Source organism: Podarcis bocagei, assembly GCF_964188305.1.
Source record: "Podarcis bocagei genome assembly, chromosome: 17".
NCBI classification, from domain to species: domain Eukaryota; kingdom Metazoa; phylum Chordata; class Lepidosauria; order Squamata; family Lacertidae; genus Podarcis; species Podarcis bocagei.
Window position 1 is genome coordinate 41,926,647 of NC_138143.1, and position 27,203 is coordinate 41,953,849.

A 27,203-nucleotide genomic window follows, 5' to 3' on the forward strand; every position below is an offset into this window, starting at 1 on the left:
GACCCTGATGTTGGGAAAGATGGAGGGCACAAGGAGAAGGGGACAACAGAGGACGAGATGGTTGGATAGTGTTCTCGAAGCTGCCAGCCTGAGTCTGACCAAACTGCGGGAGGCAGTGGAAGACAGGAGTGCCTGGCGTGCTCTGGTCCAGGGGGTCACGAAGAGGCGGACATGACTAAACGACTAAACAACAACAAGAAGAGTACATGGTTCTCCAGAGCTGATTGTATGGCAAGAACTCTAGCCTGACCTTAAAAACAAAAGATCAGACCAAGAGCGCTATTGAATCCAGAATTATGTTTTCACTGGCTTCTTCTGCCTCTTATACTATCTGTAACATAACCACTGCAACTAGAAAGCCACAGATAGCTATACTCTCCATAAATTTGTCCAGGCCCCTTTAGAAGCCCTCCAAGTTTGTGGCCACCACATTCAGGACATCTTGTGGAAGTGAATTCCATTGGTTAGCTAGCAGTCAGTCACTTTTGAGTATAGTTCTCTAGTTATGCACTATAGACATGATCCATGGTCTTCAACCAACGAATCTCATGGCCCACAACTAAGATGTACCCTGACCAATTGCGAGTCACAGCACTGATGCTGCTTCCATTTTCTTTTAAGTTGTTTGCCTATTTTCAGAAGTGGGAAGGCATGGATAACAGAAGGAGAAAGGAGTTAACTGTGAAGGAAAAGTAGAAAAAAACAGAATGAGGAGGAAAACGTATCAGCATGGTACAGGAGTCTCTGTGGAAGACTGGTCAAAGATGAGAAGTAGGTATGAAAAGACTAAAATATCAAGTGATGTAGACTGGCACATCTCAAACCTTTTTCATGATCCACTTGAAAATTCATGGAAGTCTTGGCCACTTGGTCACTTAATAAACTCTTATTCCCTTCAGCATTGGCCTCATCAAAACAACTACCACATCATGAAAAAATGGATCTTAGGCCAGACCACTGAAAATACCTCTTTAGTGAGTAAACTTTTTGTGGGATATTGGCAGCAAACCTAACAATGCTTGTTGTTGTTGTTGTTGTTGTTGAGTCATTTAGTCATGTCCGCCTCTTCGTGACCCCCTGGACCAGAGCACGCCAGGCACTCCTGTCTTCCACTGCCTCCCACAGTTTGGTCAAAGTCATGCTGGTAGCTTCGAGAACACTATCCAACCATCTTGTCCTCTGTCATCCCCTTCTCCTTGTGCCCTCCATCTTTCCCAGCATCAAGGTCTTTTCCAGGGAGTCTTCTCTTCTCCTGAGGTGGCCAAAGTCTTGGAGCCTCAGCTTCAGGATCTGTCCTTCCAGTGAGCACTCAGGGCTGATTTCCTTCAGAATTTGGAGGTTTGATCTTCTTGCAGTCCATGGGACTCTCAAGAGTCTCCTCCAGCACCAGAATTCAAAAGCATCCGTTCTTTGTCGATCAGCCTTCTTGATGGTCCAGCTCTCACTTCCATACATCACTACTGGGAAAACCAGAGCTTGAACTATACAGACCTTTGTTGGCAAGGTGATGTCTCTGCTTTTTAAGATGCTGCTAACAATGCTAGTTAGTATGTAAATGAGTTAAGGGCCACAGAGTTTTAAATTACTAGAGCAGGCTCTGTGATGTCAGATGCCCTCTTCGCCAAAGAGAGGAAGTAAGGCTTGTTTCCTGTTCCTTTCCCTCTCACACTGCGCAGGATGGAGGCAGACATGCCTTAAATTAGCTTTCGGCCTCAGATATGTATTTGAGGCTGCCTTGCTGTATATCTTTCAACTAAGAACATTTACCAGCATTTTATTGTTCCTCCTAAGGAAAATGCAAGTCTGAGACTAGCTGCTGTGAGTAAATCATTTTAAACTTACCTCACAGTCTGTGGGCTCTTTTATTGAAATAGGGGGAAAGGGGGCCAGCTTTCTTAAGGAGCTGGAAAACGTTAAAAAAGACCTATTCCTATGCTCCACTAAATCTGCCTAAAGATGAGATTTTAACTCGGCTACTGGGGCTCTTCATGTGTGAGCTCCGAGTTTTGTTTTGTTTTTTAACAAAACAGCCTGGGAGTCATTTTGGACTCACAGCTGTCCATGGAGGCACAGGTCAAATCTGTGTCCAGGGCAGCTGTTTACCAGCTCCATCTGGTACGTGGACTGAGACCCTACCTGCCCGCGAACTGTCTCGCCAGAGTGGTGCATGCTCTAATTATCTCACGCTTGGACTACTGCAACGCGCTCTACGTGGGGCTACCTTTGAAGGTGACCCGGAAACTGCAACTAATCCAGAATGCAGCAGCTAGACTGGTGACTGGGAGTGGCCGCCGAGACCACTCAGATCTGCATTGGCTCCCAGTACGTTTCCGATCACGATTCAAAGTGTTGGTGCTGACCTTGAAAGCCCTAAACGGCCTCAGTCCTGTATACCTGATGGAGCGTCTCCACCCCCATCGTTCAGCCCGGACACTGAGGTCCAGCGCCGAGGGCCTTCTGGCGGTTCCCTCACTGCGAGAAGTGAGGCTACAGGGAACCAGGCAGAGGGCCTTCTCGGTAGTGGCACCCGCCCTGTGGAACGCCCTTCCAGCAGATGTCAAAGAGATAAACAACTACCTGACATTCAGGAGACATCTTAAGGCAGCCCTGTTCAGGGAAGATTTTAATATGTAACGCTGTACTGTTTTTAACACTGATTGGGAGCCACCCAGAGTGGCTGGGGAAACTCAGCCAGATGGGCGGGGTATAAATAATAAATTATTATTATTATTATTATTATTATTATTATTATTATTATTATTATTATTATTATTATTATAACAGGCACAAGCAGTTTTCCTTTTGTGCTAACCCACACACTAAGTAATCACTTTTAGACAAAAATAAGTAGACATGGCACCTGTGCCATATTGTGAAAATCACAGTCCCTCTACGAGGATCTCTCATTAGCTTGGTTGATAAATCCAGCCCTGGTCAACTTGGCCTGCGTCTCCATTGTTGGGTGGGTTAATTAATCAAACACAGGGCCACATAAACATATTATTGACTTTCAGCAGACCTGTGTATGACAGGAGCTCATGTGGTGTAATGGTTAGAGTGTCAGACTAGGACATGCGTAGGCAAACTGAGGCCTGGGGGCCAAATCCGGCCCAATCGCCTTCTCAATCCGGCCCCCGGACGGTCTGGGAATCAGCGTGTTTTTACATGAGTAGAATGTGTCCTTTTATTTAAAAGGCATCTCTGGGTTATTTGTGGGGCATAGGAATTCGTGCATTTATTTATTTTCCCAAAATATAGTCGGGCCCCCAAAAGGTCTGCGGGACAGTGGACCAGCCCCCTGCTGGAAAAGTTTGATGGCCCCTGGACTAGGATATGGGCGAGGAGAAGTTCAAACCCCCACTCTGCCATGAAGCTCATTGGGGGGCCTTGGGGGTCAGTCGCTGCCTGTCTAACCGACCTCACAGGGTTCTTGCGGAGATTAAATGGGGGGGGGGACCATGGAAACCCCCTTGAGCTCCTTGGAGAAAAAGTGGAATGTAAATACAAAGAAATGATGGATAAACTGGCAGAGTGATGTACAGTGGTACCTTGGGTTCAGTACTTAATTCGTTCTGGATGTCCGTTCTTAACCTGAAACTGTTCTTAACCTGAAGCACCACTTTAGCTAATGGGGCCTCCTCCTGCTGCCGCTACGCTGCCACCGGATGATTTCTGTTCTCATCCTGAAGCAAAGTTCTTAACCTGAAGCACTATTTCTGGGTTAGCGGAGTCTGTAACCTGAAGCGTATGGAAGTCGAGGGACCACTGTATTGGAGTTGGAGCGCTTCTGCTCTGGATTGCCCTGGCAACTGTAGGTCTCATGGAAATGGAAAAAGCGAAGGGGGAGAAGGGGGTGCACCCAGTGGCGTAGCGTGGGTTGTCAGCACCCGGGGCAAGGCAAGTAATTTGCGCCCCCTAACCCGTGGATTTGCGCCCCCTAACCCGTGGATTTGCGCCCCCTAACCCTAACCCCCAGATGTTGCGCCCGGTGCGGCCGGCCCCCCCTGCACCCCCACGCTACGCCACTGGGTGCACCGGCTCCCCCTAAGAGCAGTGAGTCCCACAGGAGCAGAATAGAGGCACCCAGAGAAGTGGGGAGACGTCATGTGGGGGGGGAGGGAATGGGAAACAGTGGCATAGTGTGGGGGGTGCAGGGGGGGCCGGCCGCACCGGGCGCAACATCTGGGGGTTAGGGGGCGCAAATCCACGGGTTAGGGGGCACAAATTACTTGCCTTGCCCCGGGTGCTGACAACCCACGCTACGCCACTGATGGGAAAGGAGGCCTGGACGGGACAGGAGAGGAAAGGTCCGGGGCCGAGGGGTCCCAGCTGGTCCAAGAGGGCTGGGGGCTCCCGAGCGAGACCCCCCCCCCAAAGGCTCAGCAGGAGCCCCCCGCCCTCTCTGCGGGCCGAGGCAGCCGAAGCCCCCTCCCCTCGGCCGCCTCCCCGCCCCCTCCTCTCCTCGGGCTGTAGGTGGAGCCCGCGCTCCGAGGCGCTCCCGATCCGGGCTTCGCCAGCGCCTCGCCTCCTCCTGGCCGGGTCTGGGGGCTTCCAGCCGCCGCGCTCCGTCCTCGCCGGAGCCTTGCGCCGAGAGCCAGCCGGAGCCCGCGGCGCCCCCTTGGGCCGGGAGAGCCCCTCTCGGAGGGTCTGGGGGAGCGCAGGGCGCGGCGAGGAGCTCTCCTCCCTTCCAGTCGGCAGAAGCAGCCGCGGGGATGGCGGCGGCGTTGGCGGCGGCGGCGTCGGGGTGCGGAGGCTGCCCGTGCCGGGCCGGGCGTCGGTGGTGGCGGCGTCGGCGCTGCTGCAGCGGCGGCTGCTCCTCCTGCGAGCAGTGAGTGGAGCGCAGCCGCAGCGGCGGCGGCGGCGGCGGGGGGCGCGCGCGCGCTAGGGCGCAAGGCTGGCGGTGGCGGCGGCGGCGGCGGGGAGCCCGGCCGAGGAAGGAAGCACGGCCCGCCGGGCGGCCAGCGGCCTCTCTCCCGGTGCTTCTCCTCCTTCTCCTCCTCGGGACTCGCTTCTCCGGACGCAGCAGCGCAAAGGTGAGCCCCAGCCTTTCTCTCTCTCTCTCCCGCGGGTGTGGGTTGCGCGTTGCGCGTTGTGCCTCCCTGGGCGAGAGGGAGCATCCCGGAGCCGCCGCCGCCGCCTCCTCCTCCTCCTGCGCGGGGCATGTGCCAGAGCAGCCTCCCCGGGAAATGGCCCTGGGCGCTGGGGGGGTCTGGGCGGCATCCTCGGCGGCGCTAGGCGAGGCGGAGGGGGAGCTGCCGGCGGGCGAGGGATGCGCGGGCTGAGCGAGGGGCGCCCCCCTTCCGCTGCAGCAGCAGCAGAAGAAGCAGCGGCGGCGGCGGCGGCAGCAGCCTGGTCCTCGCTGGCGGCAGGTAACGCCGAGGCTCCGGCTTGCTGGGTTTAAGGATCGCGGCGGCGGGGGGGGGCACGGTTGTGTGCTACGGGTGGGTGGGGGGGGGGAGGGCGGCCATGCCACGGAAAGAGGATGGCATCTCGCTGCCGCTACCCCCCCCCCCCATCTTTGGGTAGCAGGTACGTTGAGCGGTTCCATCTTTTGAAGCGGGGAGGAGGATGGAGAGGAAATTAGGCTTCCTCCCCCCCCTTTCTCCGGTTAGTGGGGGGGGAGGGGGAGGACAAGGAAAAAGCGCTCCATGGATGCAAAGGGGAGGTGTCCTTCCTCCCCTTTGCTCAACGGATGGATGGATGGATGGGGATCTTGCCTTGGGTAGGCAGCCTTCCCTCGGCTTGGTTTGCTGGGCCACGAGGGTCCCTGCTTTCAAGAGGCATCGCCCCCCCTCCTGCCCCCCCACCCCGCTCCTTCAAAGGCTGCTAATGGAGCCTGCCTTGCAGCGCCCCAAGTCTTGGCCCTACCTGGCGTTTTGTTCTCATTAGCAGGCGGGAGTTCAATGTCGCCAATAGCAACGGCTTCTTCTTTTTCTCTCCGCCATAAGGATGCTTTGGCCCAGATGTTTAGATTTCCCACCCCCCACTCTCCAGTTGCAAAGACCCTGTCTCAGGGTTGGGGTGCTTCACGCAATTCCTCTCTGCGGGGTTTGTTAAGGGGGACAAATGTGGATTGGTGGAAGGTGAGCCAAGCCTCTGGCTGTAACCGTCAGGGCATCCATGTCCCACAGAGGAGATGTGCTGGCGCTGATACCGAGCCAGGGAGACCGGCTGGCATCCTTGCCCTCCATACTTTGTGCCCTTTCCTGCAATTAGCTGCTTTGAAAGGATGGCCAGAGGCCGGCCGAGTGACACTTACAGATGTTTGGGTGTGTAAAGGGCGGAAATATTGTAGTTCTTGTTAGAGAAGCCTTTCGCAAAGTGCTCCATCAGGTGTGCATGTATGTGTCTCTCTGCCCTTTACCACAGATTGCTTCTTCAGATGGAAGCCAAGCAAGAAAGGCCATTTTTCGGGGCCAAAGACTGATTATAAAAGAGAGTTGTAGGCACTGTGTTTCAAACCCGTTATGTTTTCTTAAGGCAAGCGAACTGTTCTCACATTTCTGTATCCACTGTGTTACTATCACTGAGGTGATGCAATCCCTCTCCTGTGGCTTCAGCTGCTGCTGTTTTGTTGTTTGTTATGAACGCTATTCCTTTATTTAGCTTAGCATACTCAAAGGGACTCTATTGTGTTGCATCCTGTTAAAAGGAGGAAGAGGTGACTGCACAAATGCAGATCATTTATGGACATCAGAGTGCCATTGTGTGGTTTTTGGTGTTTTTTAATTAAAAAAAGAGAGAGAAAACCCTGGCCTACTAATTCCTGCTAATTAAAATTAATTGTGTTTTAAAAAACTGAAAGAGCTCTGATACTTCAGTTTATAAAGATGTGTGACATTTCATCTGAAAATGTGGGCAATTTAGCACCGCTCAAATGGGTTTTGCCTACAAAGCCTTCTGAGATAATGATGATGTGAAGCAGAAGTTGGCTTTTTTTGTGAGGTTACATTCTGATGTTTCTAACTCTGCGGGGTCACAGAGTGGCATTTCTCTACTGAGTAGTAGGAAATTCACCCTGGAAGTACATTCAGGGTGTCTGGAAAAAATGAGATTTGATCCACGTCCTTTGTTTCTTAGCAGGCTGTATCTCATAGTGCTTGCATGTTCCACAGGCCGTGATGTCATCAAGATGATGCCTATCAGGTGTTGCACTGTATAGCCACAAAGAATTATAATGTACAGGCTTTCTATCCCTGTTATGTGTGTGTAGCCTATGGAGTTGGTGTTTGTAGTGGGGCCAACTAGCAGAATGCAGCCCAGACCTCAGTCACATAACGGATATTGGTGAAGAGGAACCGGTTGCACTAACCGCCACAAACAAATCCCTCATTGAAGTTGAGATGTGCTTAGGTGTAAATACTGACAGTTATGGCTCTGGTTCTCTTTAGATTCTGAACGGCAAGCCAGGTATTACAGTGGAATTGATTTCCTGTTCCGTGGTGTCATGGTAAATTTGGAAGTGCATGAGCTCATTGTGACAACTCCCCCTCCTCGGTTGCTGTTCCCCCAGGAGAGTCAACAATTGCTGGTAGTTGTGTTGATCCATCATATTATGCATGCACATCAAATAGCAGGAGTAGATGGCATAGCATACCCAAGTGAGGCCTGCTTGGCACCGGTTTTAACAACATTTTGGCAACAAGTTAAGATCATCCACTTTCCTCAGGCATTTGGTGCACTGTAATGGGATATCAATGCTGATATGCTGCTGATGTTTTACTGTTGCTGATGAGATTATTGAGGTTGTTAATGTATTGATTGCTGTTTTTAACTCTGTATTTTTCCCCCAAGTTGCTTAGAGACTATTTTTGTATTAAGCAATTAACAACAACAATAATAATACCACCTAACCTAATAATACAATCCTAGGCATAATTACCTGGGTGTAAATTCCACAGAACTCAGTGGTTCTTCCCTCCGAATGTATAGGTTTAACTTGTACAACACAGAGAGATCTTCAGCCAGCTGAAATGCAGCCTTTCTTGCAGAGAAATGCTGCCATTTCAATGGTTAGTGTGAAGTAGGGACCCCTTAAAAGAAAAGGACAGATGTCTACATCCTCTGCTTGATTGTTTTCCTCATTTTCTGACTTATCTTATGCTAATCTGTCACAAATAAGCATGAAAGCCTCATTATCAGCTGATGCACTTCCTACTGTAAGGAGTGTCTATCATTTACCCTGGTACTCTAGCAGATGTTACCACAACTGCTGCTCTGGTTGGGGGGAAGGTCCTGGAGCTGCACCCCTATATTCCCTCACTGCACCCCTATTTCTGTTCGAAGGAACTGCCACAGAGGTTGTTTGGGGGGCTAAGAGAGCAGAAAAGGGGAAGGTGTACCAATTTTTGATCTCTTAATCTTTGTTCTTCAGTGCTTTGTAGCAGGTGAATCTCTGCAGGGTAATTGCAGTTTCTGACAGAGGTTTTGTGCTCTGTAAATCTACCTGTACCTGGGAATAAGTGATTTTCTTTGGAAATACAATAGCTCTACTTACAAAGCTCTTGAATTTTTGTAGATCTGCTAATTTACTGAGGCAGATAGAAGTGACAGAGGGTCTCATTGTTTGGGGAGGGAGTTGTCACATAATTACAGAATACGTGTGCACACAATTAATTTCACACAACATATTGTATGGGAACCAGTCATTTTATAGAGGCAAGTCTGTTGTTGCTGCTGTTGGGTAGCTCTTGCTGAAGCCATTGGTTGCTGCAATTGTTGTCAGTAGGCCTGGAGAAGAGATGTCTGTATCTTGTTTTCAGAATATTTCCTTGTGCTCCTTTGAACTCCTCAGACTTCTGGTCTAACTTCCTTTCTCAACGTGATAATGTTGGAAACAGTCCTTTAGTGATATCATGTATCCTTGTTGCAGTTTCTGCAATCACTTAATAGTAGGCAATATCTGTGAGGGGGAAAATAAGTGTTATATAATAGGCCCAGTGTATATTTCATGGGCGGCCATCTTTATAGCACAGGTACCATAAATGGCACGGCATTATGGCAGCAGCAGCAGCAGTTTTTTGGGCACTTTTAGGCAGGAGCGGGTTTTAGGCAGGAGCACCTCAACCTGTTTCTCCTGTGCTATTGACTTGCTTGTTTCACAGCTCAGTAGACCAGAGACAAAGTTGCATCCGAACATAGAGGGTTGGGCACACCAGAGTGGCACTGTCTGACGCTCAGGAACTTGTGGCCTGCTTGGCTAAGAAGTTCTCCATCACTGATGCAATCTGTCAAAATGCAGTGTCCCTGTTGCTATGGCCCTTTCATGCAGAAACACTGTACTTCCAAACGTTCTAAAACTTATTTAAAATTATGTTTTCTGCTTGAAATGAGACCTGAGTTAGAAAGGGAATGAAGCGCTGTACTTATTTGCTGCTCTCTTTTGTCCGGTGCCTGGACATGCCTGATCAGATATGGTAAAGTATTGGATTTGTTCATTGATTTCTATGGGCACCTCTCACTTTTGACCTGAAATTGACCTAAAGTTTTTAATGTTTGATGTCGTATTGTGTTTTAATTTGTTGGAAGCCACCCAGAGTGGCTGGGGGAACCCAGTCAGGTGGGTGGCATAACAACAACAACAACAACAACAACAACAACAACAACAACAAATAAAAAATAAAAAATGAAATGTCTATTGAAGTTGGAAGCCCACTATGTGTCTTAACCTAGCTGCTAAGGTTACAATCCTATTCATGCTTTCCAGGGAGTAAGTGCCACAGATCTCAGTAGGACTTAGTTTTGAGGAGACATACTAGGATTGTGTGGTAAATCTTTGCTTTCTATTTGCTAGCTAGCAGCTTCCTTCTCAGGAACCCAGGAAAGTGTAATCAGGCACTACTTCATTAAAGGGGAAATCTGAAAGCTAATAACTTCATAAAGACACCACAGTTGTTCATAAAGAGTAAGAGGGAGACTCCTGTGGTTTACTTTTTTGGGGGGGGGCTTTTAAAGATGCTAAAAACCCCCACCAGTTTTTCAAATAGAGGTGCAAAAACCCTAACATATGAGTAAACAGCAGATATTTGCCGAATAAGAGACTTGTTTTAATAAATCAAATGGTGATATATTGGCCATTTCTTAATTTGTATGATATTTAGCCAGTATGTCATTAACATGCAGATATTCCATGCCAAATTTTAGTTTTGATAAATCTCCTGTATTTCATTAACATTTCGATCGTTTGGGCTTTATAAAAGCCAGTTGTAACCTATCAGAGCTGGTAAGAAGGGTGTCTGTATAATAAAATATTTATTCATATACATTCAACATTACATGACTTGGAAAATCCCAAGTATTTGGTCACCCAGCCTTGGAGAGATTTTTATGCTGGTACCTAAAATTTGGAATGCTCAAGGCCTTTTGTGTTGCCTTTCTAACCACAGAAAATTATGAACATTTTAAGGTGGCGTTGAGGACTTTGGGATGGGTAGTGAGTTACCTGGACTCTTGGCCTTCAGACTTCCCTCAGATGCTTCTTCAAGCACAGAGTGAAGAAGGGTGACTGACAAGTGGTCCAAGGCCTTTGGGATGGCTAGGCCTGCTATATACATGCTAGAGGTCTGCCCTTCTACCCATGACTGGTCAACAGAACAATGCCTTCTGCCCACTGCGCATCATGTTCCAGCTTAGTGACTGAGGGTCCGGAAAGCACAACTGCCTGAATGACATAAGTCATGCTCAAGTTAGTGTCAAAGACCAAGGCCATTCTAGCACACACTCCATTTTAGAATCTTTGTTTTCTTGTATCTGCCAAAGCATGGTTTCAGTAAATAACTTGTGACCTGGATCCTTACCTATGTGGTCACCTGTAGCTTCCAGTTACTCAGTTTAGGTAACTACTGCCATGTTTCTGAAACTAAATTCTGGCTGCCTGGTAATAAAAATCTCATCACATGTGGTCAGATGGTTATAAGAGGCCCCTATGCCACAAATTGTCATGGCACAGTCTGACTCCCTCCCTCGGCAATCTTCGCGGAGCTCTGGCCCAATAGTTGCCAGTGGCCTGAATTAATTAATTTTATAATGAATGATTTTAGAGTGTTGTTTATGCTATACTTTTATACTGTTTTATTCTTGTTAGCCGCCCTGAGCCCGGCTTCGGCTGGGGAGGGCGTGATATAAATAAAATTTATTATTATTATTATTATTATTATTATTATTATTATTATTATTATGACTTTATTCCAGTAAGGGCAAGGCAAGAGAATCCCAATGTCTCATCTAAAATGTAGATGCATGGAATAAGTTGTTACTCCATGAGATGTTGAACCAAAGAGGAGGCCAATTTGACACTAGAACAGGACTTTTCCACATAATCAAATGGTATTCCCAAGGAATTCCATCTGTCATCTTGGCCTTTGAATACCTGATGAAAGAGGTTGCCATTGGAGAGTCTTTCTCAGGCTCTGATTCAGACTCTTCTGTGATGTTCCTCTGAGCATGTGTCTAATGGCCAACCCCATGGATGTTGGCTGATGGTTTAAGGAATGAATGGGAAAGCCGGGCTCAGGGCGGCTAACAAGAATAAAACAGTATAAAAGTATAGCATAAACAACACTCTAAAATTAATTTTATATTGATTTTCTTTTAAAAGCAATTGTATTTTGCACATGTGAGGGAGCAGTGTGACTTGGCAAGCAGGCAGTACTATGGACTCAAGACAATGGCAAGAGCTAGATTTTGGAATTTGCAGGGTACTTATAGGTGGAGTGCAGTTTTTTTAATATCACTTAGTGAGCAACTCAGAGTAGTCTTGATCCAGCTTAATAGGCTTTATGAAGAAAGTATTAACACAATTTGAAATTATGCTTTAAGGTGTGCTTAATAAATGTGCTAAAGTAATTGAGTAACAGGGTAAATGCTTCACTTCAGGAAATAAAAATGTTAAATTTCTCTTATGTAAGAGGGGGCACTTGACTGTCTAGGATGGTTGGAAAAATTGCTTTTTAAATGTAGCTCGCTAAAACTTTTTGTGAGCAACACAAAGATCTAAAGGGTAGTAGAACTAAGGAAAGGTTCTTCATTGTAGTATCTTTGTGTTTTTGTATAAATCATTTATATATACCTCCAAAAGACCAATTAATTTCTATACTGAAAAACAAGATACTTAAAACAGTTTTCTTGTCTACTTGAGTTATTATTTGTGGGGCTAAATTACACTGTGAGCGCAATTAAACATTTGAATACAGATGAGGGTCTTAATCTGTATGATATCCATGTATTTGTCTGCAGTTGAAATGGACTCAGCTAGGAAAGCTGACAAATGTTAATCCTTATGTGTTTGAAAGCAATTATAAAGACCCAATGAATTGACTTAATTCCAAACCGTTAACATCAACAGGACAAGATGCTCTTAAACTTGTGTTTTAACTCATTGGTGGATCAGGATCTTAAAATTAATAGCGGATTAGTGAGCATACAATGTGCAGATGTATTGGCATCACAGGCACATAGATATGCACTTGCATTAGAATTTCCATTAGAACTACACCTGACAGATTAAAAGAAAATCCTTTAATTGACAAAAAAATAATGATCCCTCCCCCAATTAAAAGCACAGCAGTTTTTTAAATGCTATTTTCAATACAAATATTTGTGAAAATAATTAAAAAAATTAATGCTTAAGAGGAAAATCCCTTTCTCTAAGAGTTGGGGAAATTCTAGTCCATGAGCCGAATCCAGCCAATTGAACTTCTCAAGCACAGCCTCCTCCCCCCAGACGTCCTTACCAGGTCTGCCACAAACCAGGATAGGGGTGAAAATATGTCCTCCCCGCTCCTTGGCTGGTTTGTACAATCCACAGTGGAGTGGGTAAGGCCTGATTTACACCTTCACTTTGGTATGCTGGATGGGGAGTCTTAAACCTCCTCATCCAACATGCCAAAATGGGGTTGAAGATAGCTGCCCACCCACCTTGTGTCAGATGATTACTGGAAAGGAAGTTCAGCTGATGAAGGTGGGTGACTTCTTTTCATTCCCTTTGCAGTGTGGCACAGCCCTGTCTCCCCATAGCTGATCTGCGCCACTCGGCTGATGAGTGGGGAGGGGTTGGCAACCTAAGGCCCATGGGCCGCAAGCAGCCCACGGGGGTCATTTAACCGGCCCACGAGCCACCCCCGAAACGAGCCGCCCACTTGGCAAGTCCCTGCCAGCGCAGTGCAGTGTGGGAACTTGCTTCTGCGGCGCTGGAAATCGCATCTGTGCAGACGCTGGAAATTGCAGGCGTGTGTGCTCATATGCACTCAGGATCCAGCCCATGGAGGGGTCTCCGCTGGAGTGAACTGGCCCAGGAGAGGTAAACCTTGTCAACTGCTGGCCTAATGCATGGTCATGGTCATGGGAATGAATAAGGTTGTGAGGGAGCCTAGGTACGCCTCTGGTGCCTGGGCCTGCCCAGTGTGGAGTCTACTCCTACCCCCTATTGGAGCATGACCCTGACAGCTTCTAGCCATGGAAGTATAACCCTGGTACTGAGGGAGGTTTTCCCGTCCGTGAGATAATGCCTGTGCCAATATGATTTTTCTCTCTCTGACACATTGTACATATGCTGCTTATTTTGACGTACAACTTCAGAAACAAAGAACACATGCTTGGAATTATTGGGGGGAATTCACTGTAGCACTAATTCCCACAATAGTGTAACAAGCTGTGCTAGTGGGATGGCTTGCGCAAGAGAAAAGTGCAGGAAGCCAGCATGGTTCTTGTGGCTGTTAGCGCAACACATCGCTGTAGCCCTGACACTTCCTGTTGCACAACAAGCTTCTGTTAGTGCAACTGTTGCACCGGGTTTCATATTCCCAACCATTATTTTCACCCTTGCTTAGCACAACATGCCTTGTAATCACCAGTCAGAATGTTGAATCCCGAACTGATGGATTAAATTATATGAGTTTTACTAGATTAATCTATTTCCTTTAATTGGGTGGCATTTCCTTACTTTCCACGAGAGTAGTAATGAGTTATGGCTAAGCTTCAGTTCAGATGATCCTACAAAATAATGGCTTTGGAAGATCATAAGCAATCCCTCCTACGTGCATATCGGTTTAGAACAGGCTTCATCAACCTTGGCCCTCCATATGTTTTTGGCCTACAACTCCCATGATCCCTGGCTAGCAACATCAGTGGTCAGGGATGATGGGAATTGTAGTCCCAAAACATCTGGAGGGCCGAGGTTGAGGAAGCCTGGTTTAGAATTTAGCATCAACCATAGTTTGTGACGGGACGTGGGTGGCGCTGTGGGTTAAACCACAGAGCCTAGAGACTTGCTGATCAGAAGGCTGGCGGTTCGAATCCCTGCGAAGGGGTGCGCTCCCGTTGCTCGGTCCCTGCTCCTGCCAACCTAGCAGTTCGAAAGCACGTCAAAGTGCAAGTAGATCAATAGATACCGCTCCAGCGGGAAGGTAAACGGCGTTTCTGTGCGCTGCTCTGGTTCGCCAGAAGCGGCTTAGTCATGCTGGCCACATGACCCAGAAGCTGTACGCCGGCTCCCTCGCCAATAAAGTGAGATGACCGCCGCAACCCCAGAGTTGGTCACGACTGGACCTAACGGTCAGGGTCCCTCTACCTTCATAGTTTGTGACACTGGAATCTACAAAATAGCCATGGCCATTCTAAATAGAGCCATCCATCTATTTCCAGCCATAGCTTCAGATACTGCTTTGGAGGGCAAAATGCTAACCACTGTTTGCTGATCTTGGCATCACTGCAGAGTATGTCAGTGCTCAATAGCAAACTGAAGTGAAGCTGCCTATGGGATTGGAAGACGGAGCATATGAGCTCTTGACTCCTTTATGATGCTTGAAACCATATTTTGGAGAGTCATCTGAACAGAGGCTGAATAGTTTGAATTTAAATCTTGCTTTTGACACTAGGCGGAATTAGGCAAGTCATAGCAGGACTTCCTTTGCAAAGACAGAAATGAGAACAGATAGCATTTATTGTTTAATAAAGATTCATGACAGTATTGTTTACAACTGGTAGAATAAGCTGCATGTATCAAAGGTTAAATATGTGAAGAGCCGTTATCTTGGCAATAAAATAATTATAACTAGCACCCCCCCCCCCTCACAAACAACATTTTCTGACTACACAAACGCTTCCCAGCTTTTGAGCTGCTACTGGAAATTTGGCCATGCTGTTATGCTTATTTCTCCCATTTATACCCCCCTTTTTAGGGTGAGCCTTCACAAAGTGGTTTACAGTAACGTAACAGTTACTGTTTTAAATTATATTTGTATTCGTCAATAAACAACCATTTTGCAAAACCAATCCGACGGTTATTATTGAAAACCAAGTAACATCAGCTAAAAATAAAACCCAGCACAGAACATTAGCAAACTAAACTTGGCAACAGTCCAAAAACATAGTGGATCAGAACACATAAGTTTGTTGTTGAAAGATAGGTTTATAGCCCTTGGGGAAGGGATTGCAGAGGTTTGGGCCCATGCTGAAAAGGCTCCGTTTCCTGTGCCAGCCTGTCTAATAGATCTTGATAGCAGGCCCATGAAGCTAATATTCAGATTTTTATGAGTGCAGACAATCCTTCAAATAACCTGATGCCAAGCGATTTGTGGCTTAAATGTTGATACTGGCGTTTTAAGTTGGATCGAGAAACAAATTGGTAGCCAATGAAATTTGCACAATATAAGCCTCATTTGGGCATGATGATGTGCTCCTGTTCAACAACTGAGGCTGCACAGAATAATCTCACTTCAATGGTTTGTGGTCCCTACCCAATGTCTGTGTACGCTGCATGACTGTCCCTAGGGAGTGAAGGCTTTTGATTCCGGAAAGGCCTCATAGCAGGCACCCCCAACCTGCGGCCCTCCAGATGTTTTGGCCTACAACTCCCATGATCCCTAGCTAACAGGACCAGTGGTCAGGGATGATGGGAATTGTAGTCCAAAACATCTGGAGGGCCGAAGGTTAGGGATGCCTGCCTCATAGTATGCAGCTATGAAGGCCTCCTCCCTACAGATCGAAAATTCTGTCAGACACCGAGCCTATCTTGCCGTCCGTGCCCTAAAAAAAAGAGTATAAAGACCTAATACTCCACCAAATGAGTGCCTATACCAGAAAATGTTGGCTAGAATTAATTAGTGCGGCAAAAGCAAAAGATCAGACACTGTTCTGGAAACTGGTAGCTTCTGGCACCCATAAAGCTATTTCCCCCTTAACCTCACAAATTCCCCCTAGCCTGTGGGTCTCATTCTTCCAGTCTTTGTACGAAGACACTGAACCTCCACTACGGAATTATCATATAGAACAACTGGCTAAATGGCCGCCAGTTTCAGATCTTTGCGCTGCATAGCTGGATGTCAGGGGAGGTGTGTGTAACTATTTGACACAACCTTCATCTTGTGTTGTTGACCACTGGAGTTCATAATGTCCCACTGACCCTTGGAGCTGTTGCATGCTGTACTAGTTGAAGTTTCCAAGCTATTTTCAAAATGGCCCCCTGTAGTGCACAGTGGCGTAGCGTGCGGGGTGCAGGGGGGGCCGGCCGCACCGGGCGCAACATCTGGGGGTTAGGGTTAGGGGGCACAAATCCATGGGTTAGGGGGCGCAAATCCACGGGTTAGGGGGCGCAAATTACTTGCCTTGCCCCGGGTGCTGACAACCCATGCTACGCCACTGGTAGTGCACGCTACAGTAGTCTCTACTCTGGGTGCCAATTAAATCACTGGCATTTGAGAATAAATTTTGGCTTAAATAAAACAAAACAAAAAACCCAATCCCTCCCATGAATGAAGTAGGGTGGAAATTCCCAAGCAATTATGGAAGGAATCATAGAGTTGGAAGGGACCACAAGGGTCATCTAGGCCAACCCCCTGCAGTGCGGGAATCCTTTGCCCAATGTGGGACTCGAATCCACAACCCTGAAATTAAGAGTCTCATGCTCTACCAACTGAGCTAAAAATGATTTGCCCCCTCTCCTCTTCCCTTCTCCATGCTGGGGATATTGGGCTCAAAAAGCTATGTCTGAACCCAATTCTCCTTCTTCATAGATGAAGTGATTGCAGGGGAGGAAGCCCCCCTCCACCCCCTAAGTGATTTGAGTGGAGGTAGAACTTGGAAAAGGCACCAAAGGTTGATTCTATCCCTCCTATTTTTATGCAATGCTAGACTGTCTATCTCATTGGTAGAGATCTCCTCCTATCCCACCTCTCTCCTTTGCTACCCAGGCTGTCATATTGGGCTAGTCATATTGGAAGCATATGTCCAGATGAGACCTTGAATGCAAGGTCTTGGTTTGCCAACAGAAGTTAGTAAAGAAGTGTTAAATGTGCAGTTACTGGAAAAAAGTCATTTTCCAGTCTCAGATGAATGATCTTTGGGCATTGGCAGGATAGAGAGAAGGACCTGTCATAAAGATCTGACATTGTTGGTGGTGAGAGGATATGGAGAAAAGTTGGTTGTGACCAGCACCCAAGTTAGTAACAACCGAATCCGAGGTGGAGCACACCAGTGGTGCTGCCATTTATTTAATTGATTTTTAAAGATCTTCTTTCTTTGCTGATGATCAGGAAAAATGGAATATACTTATGCCCAAAGTGGTGGGTAAAGGTAAAGGGACCCCTGACCATTAGGTCCAGTCGTGACCGACTCTGGGGTTGCGGCGCTCATCTCACTTTACTGGCCAAGGGAGCCGGTGTACAGCTTCCGGGTCACGTGGCCAGCATGACTAAGCCACTTCTGGCGAACCAGAGCAGCGCACGGAAACGCCATTTACCTTCCCGCCGGAGTGGTACCTATTTATCTACTTGCACTTTGATGTGCTTTCGAACTGCTAGGTTGGCAGGAGCAGGGACCGAGCAACGGGAGCTCACCCCGTCGCCGGGATTTGAACCGCCAACCTTCTGATCGGTAAGCCCTAGGCTCTGTGGTTTAACCCACAGCGCCACGGCTACAACTGGCATTAAAGCTCTGACTAGCTTGCAGTGCATTGCAAAGGGGTTGAGGACGTTAAAAAAGGTTCCACAGTGCAGGTTGTATCTTGGAATTGAAAAGCTGGTGGAACACCTCTCTCTCCCAGAGTCTGCTTCCATTTTATGGTCAGCCTGAAGAGCCCTGCTCCAAACATCTTGTTTTGCAGGATGCTAGCTAATTCAGATGGTATGGGGAGATGGGGTTTCTCAGTGGTTGTCTGGCTCTCATTGAGTGACCTCCTTTCTCCATCTTCTTCCATTTTTGCTATTAGGTGCTTTTGTAGGACTCATTTGTTTTGAAAGGCCCTTTTTTGAGGTGGCATGTGCTCTCGTTTTGCTAACGTTTGGGTTGTTTTGTTGTACATATTAGAGAAGTTATTTTAATTAATGTAAGCTGTTAAGAAAAGCGGGCTAGTCATATTTTAAATAAATACACATATAAATAAAATGTAAGGGTGAGAGCATGGAAAACGAAACAGTATCTCTGTTCAGACATCACACCAGACCATGATAAAGGAAGATTAACTGATTGACAAACTATGGTTTGTCACTTATTGTTTGGCCAGAAACTATGGTTTGAAGTGGTTTGGTAAATCGTGGTTTGTGCTGTTTATGGCTTGGCATGATATCTGAATGGGCAAACCTTTCTCTTGGCCTTCAGAGACTGATCAATACCAAGGAGACCAGAGTGAGCTTACGAAGCAGTGCCAAGATTATAACACCCACACCCACCCACCCACCCACACACACACAGAGAGAGAGAGAGAGAGAGAGAGAGAGAGAGAGAGAAGCAGCTTTTAAACCATGGCCTGTATGTTCTGAAAGCTCAGACCATGTGTTGCCTCCTAAATTATGGTTTGCAGAAATAATGTTTTGATGCAGTCTCTCTGTGAATGGGAACATTATTTCAGGTGTTCTTAAACTGGGTAATAGTTTCACTGTGAAGTTCTGGCTGTTGTAAAACAAGCTGTGATCTTGAAAGACAAAGATGTTCCAGAATATTTTGCTTTAGGCGAGAATGGCAGGAGTCCAGAAGTGCTGCTTTCGAAGATGAGGGTTGGGAAATTGCTATAAAGCAGTAGCAACTTTCTTTACTTTCCCTCATGGACCTCTCCTTTCCTTGACAAACGAAGCAAAAGTTGAAAGCTCCCATTTTAGCACATAGAGCTTTGGAACAGCTGATATCGTGAAAGGGTTCCAAAATCGTTACAGTGTGCTGCAGAAAAAAGGGAAAACATTGCCATGAAATCACACTCGCGCCTCAATTCTTATGGACTGGTTTGCATTGCTGTCTCAAAGAATTGCAGAGGCAGTTGTGTGCTACTGTGCCGTAGTGTTTCAGAAACAGAACGTTAGCCTGAGCTTTAAGAATGGAGCAGGGATCAGTGCCCAGTTTTGATGTTCTGCATGGGTGGGTATCCTGAATGCTAAAACGCATTCCATTGATAACTTGCCCTGTGAGGAGCTTTTTCAATGGTTCCCTGTTCCCCCCGCCCCTTCGAGCTCTCAAAAGCTATTCTAAAGGCTCCCCCCTCCCCCTATCTTTCTGAATAGATTTCCCTGCTCTGGAGAACTGAAGGGGTTTTCAAAGACCATGTTAACTTCTTTTCTTTATCGGTGTCTCACCAGCATTTGTGTCACTGGTGCTTTGTCGGTCCCAAAGTGATTCAGAATTTTTCTCGGTTCCGTCAGAGACCTCTTCCCCACCCACCCCGCAAATGAGACATTAATTCCAAAACCCTTTTGTACTGAAATACACACCAAATAACTTGAACTTCTGCACTCTTCAATAGCCTTCTTAACTAATTAACCCTGCTATGGTCACACTCTTATATATTTGCCTGTGCTTCGTAGTATTCTTCCCCCTGTGAAGATGGCTGATGAGGACGACTCCCTTTTAAAAGTGCTGTTGAGGCCAAGTATGTAAATAGGTGGGGATGCGGGTGGCGCTGTGGGTTAAACCACAGAGCCTAGGACTTGCCGATCAGAAGGTCGCGGTTCGAATCCCCGTGACAGGGTGAGCTCCCGTTGCTCGGTCCCTGCTCCTGCCAACCTAGCAGTTCAAAAGCACGTCAAGTGCAAGTAGATAAATAGGTACCACTCTGGTGGGAAGGTAAATGGTGTTTCCGTGCATTTCCGGCGTTTTCTGGTTCGCCAGAAGCGGCTTAGTCATGCTGGCCACATGACCCAGAAGCTGTACACTGGCTCCCTTGGCCAATAAAGCGAGATGAGCACCGCAACCCCAGAGTCGGCCAATACTGGACCTAATGGTCAGGGGTCCCTTTACCTTTACCTTTATGTAAATAGGTAGTACGGGATCCCTCTTCTCTCTGGCTTTCGAAAGCCACCATTTCTGTGACAGATTTGGCACAACCCTTTTCATCAGCACCATCCCTTCCTGCGATATTCTGAAGCCTCAATATGTTTCGGATTATTCTTCCCCACAGCCCCATCCAGGCTGGGGGCTGATGGGAATTGTAGTTCAAAACATATAGAGGGCGTTGGATTGGGGGAGAGTATCCTATTGAAGCTAAGGACAAATATGTGGAAATTGACTGAACGTGCTGCTTATGTCGTGAGCTGTTTTGTAACGGAAGAGACCTTGAAAGGTGGGCTAAGAAAATGTCTCCCACGTGCTGAAATTTAGATGGTAATACAGTGGTATCTCGGTTTTCAAACATCTCCGCTGATGAACATTTTGGTTTTCTAACGCCATTAACCCCTGAAGGAAACCCCTGATTAGTTGAACTACAACTAATCCAGAATGCGGCAGCTAGACTGGTGACTGGGAGCGGGACTTCCGGGTTGGCGCGATCGGGAAATGGCGGATTCCCTCCGAGCTCCGGAGGGAATCGGCTCAGCGGTGGATGGGTCTTTGCCGTGCCGGCGACACGGGGACCCTTAAAAACCGCAGGCGCGGAAGCCTGCGGACTGAAGACTCGGCGGGTGCCTTAAGCGCCCCCCCTGATTCGCAATGAGCCTTTTTAAAGGCTACGGAGGGGATACAGGGGACGGCGTGGCACTGAGAGTCGACCGCTACCACCGCTGAGCGAAGCCGCGAGCCATAACCGGAGAGCGCTGACTTCCTTCCTTGAAATTCGGACTGAAAAAAGAACCCGTGAGTAATTTGGAACTGAACTTTAAAACTTTTACCTTTTGAATTTGAGACGACCGGGGGGTGTGCTAAAAGGAAGTCCCCACACCCCCCCTTGCAGACGATCCAGAGCAACGAAATAAGAACTAAGCTGGAGTGCCTACCCTGTAAAGGGTGAGTTTTAAAAAGACAGTAACTTCCAAGATTTAGAAAGGTAAATTTGAGCAGGAGAGTGGAGTGTTGGAAGAGTCTTTGTTTTGTGGTAAACAACCCTCCCTCCCGGGCCCGGGAGCGACCTGATTTGGAGCCTGTATAGAGGAGCAGAATTTGACAGCTGTCAAAAGCTGTCAAATGGACTATTAATAGTGAAAAAAAAAAATTGCTGTTTAAGACCTCTCCGGATTAAAAGGAGTTACAATTGAACTAAAATCTTGAGAAACAAAGAAACAATAATAGGACAGAGGATTGTTGGAGAAAAGGTTACTCAGTAACCAGATTCCCTCTAGGGGGAATTCTGTGGAATTACAATGGCTGTGGGTGGAAAGATACTGAGAGAAATCGAAAGAATGTTCTCACTGGTGGGAACCCTACAGGAGCAGACTACAGCTATGAGTAAACAATTGACGACCTTGGATTTGGAAACAAGTAGTTCTGCTGAAAGTAATGAGGGCCTGAGTGAGAAAGAACCCACAGCTGAATTTGAAACAATAAACAAAGAAGAGGAGAAGACAAAACAAGAAAGAGAACAAGTTATCTGGGAAAGTACTAACCAGAAGCCGGCATCTGGAGAACACAAGCAAGGAGACTATTGGATTAAATCCACTCTAAGCCTACGAAAGATACAGAAGATGAAAGTGGAGGCCCTGGGACTTTATGGAATTCAGGAGCTCGAAATAAAGAAGTACAATTGGGGCCTCCACATAGACTTTGATTTTGACTATCAGCAAGACTTAGGCCTTGTGGAAATTCCTCAGCAGCTGCCTTTAAATATGGGAAGAGACTATGGACTGACTGGATTGATTGTTAAGGAAATCTTTCGAGACTCGATGATAGACAAAAAGGACTACCAACAAAACCGGCGGAGAGGGACTAAAAGAGAATTGAGAGCCTCGGATATCCGGAATCCAGGCTAAAAACTGTTAATTTGGACATGTCTTGGGAAAGGACGCAAAGCGGGGAGGGGAGGGAGGGAAGTATTAAATTTAAACAACACTCAAGACCAGGGGGTTTAGTATTAAGAAAATTATGTAAGAAAAAAGGAGAAATCGAGGGAAGAGAATTGGGGTCCAACTTAGGGAAAATTTATTTTTGTTTTTTATAAAAGGACTAATATTAAGATGGAAGAAATGCCAACTTGCTGACATAAGTTTGGGAATAGGGATGCAGGGGAGGGGGTGGGGGGAAGTCAAGGACTAGGGTTAGAAAATAAGATTTTCGGGAACTATTCATGTTTGTTGTTTTTTATGTTTGTTTTGGTGTGTTGTTTGTGTTTATATAAAATGTGAAAACCCAATAAAAATATTTAAAAAAAAAAAAAATAGACTGGTGACTGGGAGCGGCCACCAAAACCATATAACACCAGTCTTGAAAGACCTACACTGGCTCCCAGTACGTTTCCGAGCACAATTCAAAGTGTGGGTGCTGACCTTTAAAGCCCTAAACGGCTTCGGCCCAGTATACCTGAAGGAGCATCTCCACCTCCATTGTTCTGCCCGGACACTGAAGTCCAGCGCCGAGGGCCTTCTGGCGGTTCCCTCGCTGCAAGAAGCCAAGTTACAGGGAACCAGGCAGAGGGCCTTCTTGGTAGTGGCACCCGCCCTGTGGAACGCCCTCCCACCAGATCTCAAAGAGAAAAATAACTACCAAACTTTTAGAAGACATCTAAAGGCAGCCTTGTTTAGGGAAGCTTTTATTGTTTAATAGGTTATTGTATTTTAGCGTTTTGTTGGAAGCCACCCAGAGCGGCTGGGGAAGCCCAGCCAGATGGGCGGGGTATAAATAATAAATTATGATGATGATGATTCTTCAGTTTTGAAACATGCCTCGGAAGTCGAACATGCCATGTGGCTTCTGCTGAGTGCAAGATCCTGAACAAAGAGTTAAAAGATAACCAGTTTCTTTTGTTAGTAGATAGCCTGGCACATTCCCTACTGTTGAGAAAAAGGGCCTTTGTATAAAGAGTTGGTCAAATATAGGTGATTTTCTGTCGTAGTAACTTTAATAGAGGAGTAATGACCTCTGGGAGGAGTGCAGAGAGAAGAAAAGTCATGGTGCAGTAGCGCTAGCAGACGCCTTCATCTGCCCCAGCTGCAACAAAACATGTCTCTCCCATATCAGTCTTTACAGCCACAGCAGGCAGTGTAACTGCCCAACAGCTTGACATCACCCCCAAAGGCGCACTTTTCCATTGTCTCATGACACAGGCGGATGCCAACCAGCTCATAGATCTCATTTGGAAGAAGAAATGAGTGCATAATATATAAGGAGCTTGATTATACCGAGGCTCATAAATTCAGTGCTCACGTCGCTCACTGGGGTAAAACAGCTTGAGAATAAACCTGCTCAATCCTGGCCTAACTTCAGTGGCTACCAGTTAGTTTCCAGGCCCAATTCAAAGTGCTGGTTTTGACCTATAAAGTCTTAAAGGGCTCAGGACCACAATACTTCAAGGATCGCCTCTCTCTATATGAACTGACCCAGAAACTGATAATCACCCTAGCCCTTCTTCGTGTGCCCCCTCCATGAGAGGGTGGCAACACGAGAGAGGGCCTTTCCTGTGGTGACCCCTCACTTGTGGAATACTCTTCCCAGGGAGGCTCGCCTGGTGCCCCCATATCTTTAGGCGGCAAGCAAAAACCTTCCTCTTCTCCCAGGTGTTTGGCTAACTAAACAATCTATGGCCTTTCAAACTGTGTGTGTTTGTGTGTGTGTTGCAAAGCGTATTGTTTTTCTTTGTTACTATGTTATGTATTTTTGTGTTTTTATATTGTATGATCCTTGGATGAAGGGCTGCATAGAAGAAAAAAGAATAAGAATAGTAATAAGAATAAGAACACAGTAATAATATTACCCCTCCTTAAAATGTGGCCACACATATTCAGGGGATTGTAGAGACAGCATTATTCTGAGTGAGGTGCTCCAGTGAAGTTGTTGAGACTTGTAACCCACCCACCCCTTTTTAAATGCATTTATTAGCCTCACCCAGTCCTGTGATTTTATAGCAGTAAGGTTTGCGTATGCAGAAGAGGAGAATTGAAAGAAATGGTCAAACCTGGCACATTCCCCTGCCCCACTTTTTAAAAAGAATGAGTATTTTCATAACTGAAGAGTTTGTCAAGTATAGCTGATTTGATTTGTATAGCTAATGGTCACAGAAGTCATGTGGAAGCAGTAACCACCAGCATAATGCACACTATGTCATTATATTATAAATAAAAACTCCTTTTTTTGTTGGAGCCAAAACTTAATTCACCACCAAAATCACAGAGCGTATGCGATGGGGAATGTTTTGTTCTGGGGTGTTCTGGATCTCAGAACACCCCAGTTCATGTATAAATGAATATTTGGAGAATTTCCAACATTCCTCCTTATAACCTTGTGCCATATCAGGGTTCCATCCTGACTCATATGAACGGCTGTGCTGCTATACTTTCTCAGAGTCTTACTGCATAAGCTTTCATGGACTAGGGTCCCGTTCATCAGGTTCTTGTAGGGTTAACCTGAGGTACAGGAATACTGTATATACATAGAATTGTTGTGGTAGTTGGTTGTAAGCATTGAAGTCTGAAACAAAATAAATACAGAAATTGTTTATGGTGAACACAAAACAGCTGTTGATAATGCAAACATCTCTGGCACTGGTAAACCAATGAACTTACATAGTGTGATTAAAAACACATACGCACACCATAGGGTTCATTGCAGTGTGTCCTGGGAAGCTGGATATCACGGTTTCTGATAACAGATTTGCGTCCTTTTATTATTTTGCATGCAACAGTGGATTGCTAGCAGATGATGGCATATATATCACATTGGACTATAAGCAGGTGAATGAACCCCCGGTGTAGTGGATGACATCAGGACATGTAACAGGTCCTGCCATGTAAAATTGATTCCTCCCAGAATAGACACGGGGTCCAAATTTGCATCTGGCTTTGCTGGAGTGTCTTATCCCTGGGCTCCTGTCTCTGTTATATGGCTAGTTGTTGATGAAGGGCAAATGTTTTAGGTTCAGGGACTGTGTCTGAGCACATTCAGAAAAATGGCAGACAACCAGTCAAAACCACTCCTATTTATCACATTGTGCCCGTCCTGCACAATGACACTTCTCTCCCACACAGGACTAGGACTCAAAGGAGGGATGTTTCCTCCTGTCTGCTTTTTTAAAAAAAAACACCCAAAATATTGTTTACAGGACACAGTCCTTTGGGAAGCAAGCAAAAGCCATGTAGGAGGTTATTTTTCTGCAGAGCTTTAATCCAAGTTGGGAGTACATTCAGCATTAATACCCGCATTGTTTCTTCCCCGCCCCTTTATTAAAAAGAGCTGCTTCATGCTTATTTAAACAAGTGGCTAAGATCACATGTAGTTTGGCCCTCACAGTCTACCCCTGGCATGTTTTGTTGTTGTTTAGTCATGTCCGCCTCTTCGTGACCCCCTGGACCAGAGCACGCCAGGCACTCCTGTCTTCCACTGCCTCCCGCAGTTTGGTCAAACTCAGGCTGGTAGCTTCAAGAACACTGTCCCACCATCTCGTCCTCCGTCGTCCCCTTCTCCTTGTGCCCTCCATCTTTCCCAACATCAGGGTCTTTTCCTGGGAGTCTTCTCTTCTCATGAGTGGCCAAAGTCTTGGAACCTCAGTTTCAGGATCTGTCCTTCCAGTGAGCACTCAGGGCTGATTTCCTTCAGAATGGAGAGGTTGGATCTTCTTGCAGTCCATGGGACTCTCAAGAGTCTCCTCCAGCACCAGAATTCAAAAGCATCAATTCTTCGGCGATCAGCCTTCTTGATGGTCCAGCTCTCACTTCCATACATCACTACTGGAAAAACCATGGCTTTAACTATACAGACCTTTGTTGGCAAGGTGATATCTCTCCTTTTTAAGATGCTGTCTAGGTTTGTCATCGCCTTTCTCCCAAGGAGCAGGCATCTTTTAATTTCGTGGCTGCTGTCACCATCTGCAGTGATCATGGAGCCCAAGAAAGTAAAATCTCTCACTGCCTCATACTTTGTAGTAAATTCCACTAAGTTCAATTGGACTTACTTTCCAGTAATTGTGATTAGGATTGCCACCTCAGTCTAGTAAAAGGATTGAGGCTTAGCCATACCACGTACTGGGTAAACATTCTCTTTATGCCTGTGCCAGCAAAATTTCTCTAATTATGAAAGCACTTTTGTGGTGAGATCATGTTGGTTAATTTCATGCGCTCAAGAAGCACAGCAATGTATCCAAAGCTCTGAGTATGTGCTACCTGGGAGCTTGCTGCAAGCCATATTTGCAGAGTAGGCTTCTGGATTAATAATGTATTACATTATTCAACTCGGCGTAGTGCAGAATCTCAGGGCTGGTAGAAGTATTATCAATTTATAAAGTGTCAGATGCGTTTCTGACATTGTACGAAGGCCAAAGGCTAAGAGTGCTCTGAAGATCAGAGCCTGTGTAAAGATATGGCAAGGATATGGGGATGATAATAATTATTCATAAGAATATCTAAATGCACAAACAGAGACGTGTTCACTCATTACTATTGTAAAGAAAGGCTTCTCATGGGATCTGACCTTCATGGTTGTTGAAGTGTGTGTATATAACACACACAAAAACATATACATTCTCCTTCTTCCAAGGTAGATAGGTAGCCGTGTTGGTCTGCCATAGTCAAAATAAAAAAACTAAGTTAGTTCTTGGTATGAGCTTTCGTGTGCATGCACACTTCTTCAGATGTATCTGAAGAAGTGTGCATGCACACGAAAGCTCATACCAAGAACTAACTTAGTTGGTCTTTAAGGTGCTACTGGAAGGAATTTTTTTATTAGGTTTTGCAGGAAGTGAAGCTCCATTTGCTGGTCAGATCTAAACCCACCTGCCTTTAGAGAAGAATTTAAAGGGTGGCAGCCAGAAGTTCATTTCTTCAATGTCCTTCTAGCCCTTCAAGCTGTTGTTGTTGTTTAGTCATTTAGTC

At 46.3% G+C, this 27,203-nt stretch overlaps 1 protein-coding gene across 22 annotated transcripts in view; it reads left to right on the forward strand.

The window, feature by feature from the left end:
* Positions 1-5,279: 5,279 nt before the first annotated feature.
* The window catches only part of ADGRL3 (adhesion G protein-coupled receptor L3), a 548,667-nt gene continuing 526,743 nt past the window's right edge, over positions 5,280-27,203 (forward strand). For 17 of the 22 annotated variants that reach the window (XM_081176093.1, XM_081176095.1, XM_081176100.1 and 14 more), the window contains exon 1: positions 5,281-5,369. The gene's annotated coding sequence lies outside the window, so the exon portion shown is untranslated. Of the gene's footprint in view, positions 5,370-27,203 lie in introns of all 22 variants that reach the window. The other 5 variants (XM_081176088.1, XM_081176108.1, XM_081176089.1 and 2 more) reach the window with 2 other exon arrangements.